This window comes from Pholcus phalangioides, unplaced genomic scaffold, assembly GCF_987345545.1.
Source record: "Pholcus phalangioides strain wild (caught in Gottingen) unplaced genomic scaffold, Ppha-v1.0 ptg000019l_1, whole genome shotgun sequence".
In the NCBI taxonomy this organism is placed as follows: Eukaryota; Metazoa; Arthropoda; class Arachnida; order Araneae; family Pholcidae; genus Pholcus; species Pholcus phalangioides.
In genome coordinates, this window is record NW_028301612.1 from 8064753 (window position 1) to 8071074 (window position 6322).

The 6322-nt window shown below is 39.4% G+C and overlaps 1 pseudogene; it reads right to left on the reverse strand.

Moving 5' to 3' along the window:
* Window positions 1-1026: 1026 nt before the first annotated feature.
* Window positions 1027-1145, reverse strand: LOC149071183 (5S ribosomal RNA; annotated as a pseudogene).
* Window positions 1146-6322: the final 5177 nt, after the last annotated feature.

Genomic DNA, 6322 nt, shown 5'->3' on the forward strand with positions numbered 1-6322 from the left:
TAAAGGCTAAGAGCTTGAAATTTCTCTTCAAGGAAATTCATTCGACCGACCCCTTTAGACTTTTGTGCCCCTCCATCGTTGGAGCCCTCTGCATACGCCTCTGATTTGGATTGCCCTTCGAGAATGTACATAGGGTGGCAGGACGAAAGTAGACAATCCCCCCTCCCCGTTCGAAGAGCATGTATTCGATTATGTACGAGCAAACCCAAGTACAACGCATGTGACGAAGTGAGTGGGCAAAACCGTTTAGCCGACCCCCCACACAAGTGAAACAGGACATGGCAGGTGGGGGGGGGGGGAGGGGGGTCTGTTGAGGTCTGTTTAGTTTATTCGGTCTTTCAAGGACTTATCAATAGGTGGCATGGTAGTCCAGGTGCCCACAAAGTAGGGAAATGATTTTCTAGTTTTGCGCGTTACTAGTAACGATGTTATTAAGAATATTACATATTTCTATAAAGGTTGGTTGATGTGTGCATGACGAAGCTACTTTCATTCTTTCAAGCCGAGCACAACTCACGTCTATCACCATCTATGGGTGATTTACTACATAGTGAGTTGTGCCGGAAGTTAAACTGTGTGTGTACCTAACAGTCTGAGTACGTATGTAATGTTGTGTTTGATTTTTCGGAGCTACTACTAAGCCAGACATGCTCCTTGCCCATATTCCTCTGCGGAACTTCTAACAAATTGGCACATGTTAGAATGTGTGTATATGCATAGTGAACCTTCCATGAAGTTTGTTTCTGTGTAATGCTTGTTATGTGTAGTGCTGCCATCTGCAATCAGTTTTTTAAACTATGAGTTTTTCTCAACTCATATCGAGTGAAGTGAACGTAATTGCAACGTTGTAGGACCTGTTGTTCTCTGGAACGAGACTTTTTTTAAAGGGGAGATCGGCCCGCATTCGCGCCTCGAAGTTGGGAACCACAGAAAACCAACTTCAGCCGACCACCATTGCGGTGACGGTGGGGTTTGAACCGGGAGTCCGTCACTATGACCACTCGACCACCACAGCGACGTAAGTGATGCCAACAGCACTCGGTGTTCCCAGGTGATCACCCTCCCAAGTACTAACCACGCCCGATGCTGCTTAACTTCGGTGATCGAACGAGAACCGGTCTTTTCAGCATGGTATAACCTAGAACTCCTTAGTATAACCGTTGGCAATAGATGACGTAAGCATCATTCAAACCCCCTCCCCTTGTCATCAAAAGTCAGAATCCGAACCCCCCCTTCCCCCCATCGATGTTGACGTAATACTTGAATGGCCCCCTAACAAGTGTGTCTTTTCAGATTTGATTTAATCAGTGTTTCTCCTTCATATTGCCAATATTTTAGCTCTTAAACAGCTCGCAAAGTTTGTGCAGAAGAAAATGCTGCTCAGGATAAAACCGAAATGTGTGTAACGAGCATTAGCTGTAGGAAAAAAATGAAAATGAGTGAAACAACACGTGTTGTTATTCTCTTACGTTCTTTTTAAGTGCTATTATTCCTCTATTTTAGTTCCTGAATCACTACATGTTACTTTTTCAACTGCAATCGTCGTAATTTGGCTTTAGCTTTCTTTTTGAATTAGGTTGATGGTTTTCATATTACTTTTGCGGTCATTTTGGCTATACCCAGTGTGCACGTGCGTGGATATCTATGGTTCTCTTATACAGAGAGAATTCATGTTACAGAGCATCACAACCCAGGGTTAGGAAACTCCGAAATGATGACGCACGCGTGGGCTACCTTAGTAACGACTCATTTATATCTGTTGATAATAGATAGCGTCACTATACTTTATAAGAAAAGAAACAATATATATTTTTTTCAATCGAAACAGCACTGCAATTACTATTTTTTTCGGCCTTCCCTAGGGTTATCGGATTCCTAAACTTGTGAATGAAGGCACATGTGCATGTACTCTTGTCAAAGTCATTTATTTATATATTTCCACAACAGATGGCTCCTGTATACTAACAAAGAACCGCGATTGTTTCCCAACCAAAATAGAGACTCATTTAATATGAATGCAATACTTTTTTTATGACGGTGTAACGTTGTAATGGGCAAACTTCACTTGTTTGCCCATCACTACGTTACGGCACGTCAAGAGGTTCCATCCGGCCCGCGAAAGAAGAGAGAGAGAGATGTTCCGGTAGAAAAATATCAATTCACACAACACAATAAATTCCTTGGAGACCATATTTCCTTCATAAAAATACGGTAACCCGATTTTCTGTTAAGTAAACTAAATTTAAATGGCATTTGACAATTTTTTGGCGGTAATTTGTGTACACCTATGGATTCCGATTTTCTGTTCCGTATTTTTATGAAGGAAATATGGTCAGCCTAAGAATTTGTTGTGTTGTGTGAATTGATACTTTTGTACCGGAACACATTCGGATGGAATCCTTTGACGGGCCGCATCTGGTCCGCGGGCCATAGTTTGCCCATCACTACATTACACAGTAGAGTGCCTCATCCGTTGATTCGGGATCCGTTATCCCCGACACGAAAATGAATGCGCATGCGTATCTAAGAGCATGGTATTTGTAAATTCCGGCGAAAAATCTTTTCAATCCTATCCCAACATCCTCGGATCATAGACGGCATCTGCCACTTATTAAAATCAGTTTTGTCGTGACGATTTTGATTTTATTAAGCGGCTGATTTTATAACCGGTGAATCAGAATCAGTAGAATGAGACAAAAAAAAATTTTTTGAACAAAATTCTATGAAGTAAAATAACATAATGTATTCTGCCTTAAAAAAGTTAAGTTACTACTGCAAGTTAAGTTGCTAATTATAGCCAAAAAAATTCCAACGGCAAGCGAAGTTGCCAACTATCGCTAAAATTGCTGAAAAATCGACAGTGGGCGATGAACGGAGTTTTCACAAGACTGAATGGGTGAAAAATTGTGATATCCACAAAATCAAACGTATGCATGTTACTGCCAGAACCCGAAGTGCGGCCAATTCGTGACGGGCCCTGCCACTCTTCACGTATTGGCCAAAAGTTTTGAGTGAAGTCCGAATTTCAGAAGTGATTCGGACTTAGGCTTTTGGCTGGCAATTTCGCGAAGTGGCCGGAGATCCATTTCCAAAGCTCGATGTACTGATGTAAGATGACCCGGAAGGAGCCAAATTCATTTTTTTTTAATCGCCAACGTGTGATACCTGTCCATACATAGCAGCTGTATTGCATTAGCTCAATGTGACTAGAGAGACACATAAAGTGAAATTTAAGAAAAAAACTATAAAAACAATTAGGTAAACCTATGGTTTTTCTGCCAAATTGTCGAGAAAAAAAATGATTACCGCATCACGGTAACCAAAAAAACTTGAGGATGATCCCGAATCATGTCTTTTGTTATTGGACTTTGGGCATGGTTCACCGGTCACTTCGCGAACTGGCCGGCCAATATCCGAAATTTGGGCATTGGCCAGGTCAGTATTTAACGAAATTAACCGATTCGAAAATTGTCCAATTTTGGGCTTTGGCAGTTGCATATATATATATATATACAAATATGTGTGAGACATGAATATGTTTATATAGGACTAAAAATAATTATGATATAAATTATGTTATGATAATTATGACTAATTCATGAAAAAAAAAAATCTTGATTCTAGGTTTCAAAAGTTCATGTAAGCCTCATCTATATATATCATATAACATGTTCTGAGACTGACTGATTCATCATCGCCGAGCCAAACCGCTGAGGCTATAATTATCAAATTTTGTCAGAAGTTTTATATCATGATGTAACTGAGAAGGGGTTTTTCGAGATTCGACCCCAAGGGGGTGCAAAGGTAAAACAGAGAAATCACCTCAAGCCGGAAGCAATATTCATCAAATTCGGTCACAAGTTTTGTTTCATGACGTGAAGATTAATTGAAAAGGGGCTTTCTCGAAAGTCGACCCCTAAGAGGGTCATTAGTGGGGGTTCATAGGTAGCGTTCATGTGAAATTTGGTCAGAAGTTTTACTTCATGGCGTAAAGACTAATCAAGAAGGGTTTTTCGAAATCCCCTAAAAACCTAAAATTTACCCCTAAGTGGGTCATGTGGGGATATTCGAAGGTTACATAGATGAATCACTCTGAGCCAACACCCCCCTATAGATAAGATATCTATCTATAGGGGGTGTTGGCTTAGCCGAAACCGCATGACGTATAAACTAAGGAGGGTTTTTTTTCTCGAAAATCGATACCTAAGGGGATTATAAGGGGGTTCAATAGGCGGGGAGGGAGTGTTCATATGGATAAATCACGCCGAGCAGAAACCGCTGAAGCTATAAATATGAAATTTGGTCAATATTTTTGCAGTATAATGTACAGATGTGGGTACTGAGACGGGGAATATGAAAATTCAACCTCCCAGGAGGAAGGGGCATTCAAAGGTGATATGGAGCAATCATCACTGAGCTGAGTTCGTAGAAACCATAAATATGAAATTTATTCAGCACTATATTTTTTCATGTCTGTAGCCTTTAAGACTGGATATCTGAAAATTTACCCACTATTAGTGGAGGGGTGATCATGAGGTGGTAAAACGCTACACGGGGCATCTTTCTCATCGTCGAGTAATTTTCTGATTACCAAATCCACGCCAGCGAAGCCGCAGGTAACAGCTTGTGGAAAATAAGAGAGAAAACGTGAAACTTTATAAAAACATCCGAAAGTCCAGATTTAAGGAAAAATCTGGACTTTTTTCTCGTAAAATACATGTCTCACATGTTTACACTACACATACAAAGCCCACGAGTGACAGAAATACCACATTGACTGCCCACGGACTGAACAGTTTGCGCAACACTGGCGTAATGCATTCTCACGTTGCCATCTCGGTAATCAATTCTGTAGAAAACGTTATATATATATGAAGAATTTAAAAAAATGAAGAACTTTATCAAAGATTTCTCTTGTAGAGAGAGCAAATTTTTAACTTCTTTGTTTGACAGCCAAATTTGACAAGTGTGGGTTTAATGCCGAGAATATTGGTCGGTAAACTCCGAATAGTTCTAAAGAATTTTTGTTTCGTAAGTCATTCCGAGTTAAACAAAAATAATTCGGGACTTAATAATCCAAGAGTCTTTCTACATATATCTCTATCCTTCAATTTTTTCCCCCTTTCTTTAAAAGTTGAAGCTATCTTCAAGGCAGTTTCAAAAATATTCCGTCTTTCACAGAATTCGACTAGTTCAGACGCAGGAAAGAAACCTCACCTTTAGGGCTTTTGTTCACTAATATGCATCCTGTCAAAAACATCCGCATCAGCGAACAATTTTCGCTCTTGAAGAAATTTGAAAATAAAAAAAAAACGCAAATGGAAAAATAAGATGGTAAGAATAAGAGCTCAATACGGCTTTGGTTTGGGGTGACAAACATTATTTTCAGCCTTAGATACGAGGGCTTACGGAAAGTTCGCCACCAATAATAATTGATGGTAGTGAATTTTCCTTCTGTGAATTATTCACCGAAGTAAAATTCACCGACAAAAATTTACCGAAGGAAAATTCACCGACAACAATTGACAGAAATAAAATTTACCGACAATAATTCATCGCAATACAATTCGCCACTAGGAAAATTCAACGACGAAAAATTCACCGCTGAGAAAGTTCTCCGACTAACAATTCACCGACAACAGTTCGACACCAGTCAGTCAGCCTTGCATGTTGACATAATATTATTTAAAAATTTGCAATCGTAAAATTTTGAAAAATGACATAACATTTTGCCATCTGAGCGCAGATTTATTCATTCGCTCATTCACTCACTCACTCGTTCACTTTTGCACATTCGATCATTCATCCAGTCATGTCGAACTTATGTCGGTGAATTTTCCGGACACGAAATACGTGTTTCATAAGTACAGGGTGTCCCATAAATTCGTAAATAGTTTAATAATCGATAAAAATTGTAGGAATTGGTATGCAGTAAAACCTCTACTTTGCGGACACCGGTAGGACAAAAAAAAAAAATTCGACCGTAAAAGAGGGGTGACCGTTGATTAATCAGGGTTTGAAATGAATACTTTTATAACACAATATTTGTGGATAGAGGGCAATGCACGGGAAAATATCACTGGAAATATGCAAATCAGAGCCCTATAAAATGCAGGGTGTACGATTAACATCTTATTTCTGAATTTACCTATTGTTTTTCCTGAATTCCCTATCTATGTTACTGGCACTTGTATAAGGTTTTCTTTGTGATTTTGACTTATGAAGGTGTTTTAATAACATCGATATTTTGCAGTGAAGGATCACCGAAAGCTGAAGGGAATTATTGGTACTCCTACTTTCTGCGTGAGACACAAAAGTACAA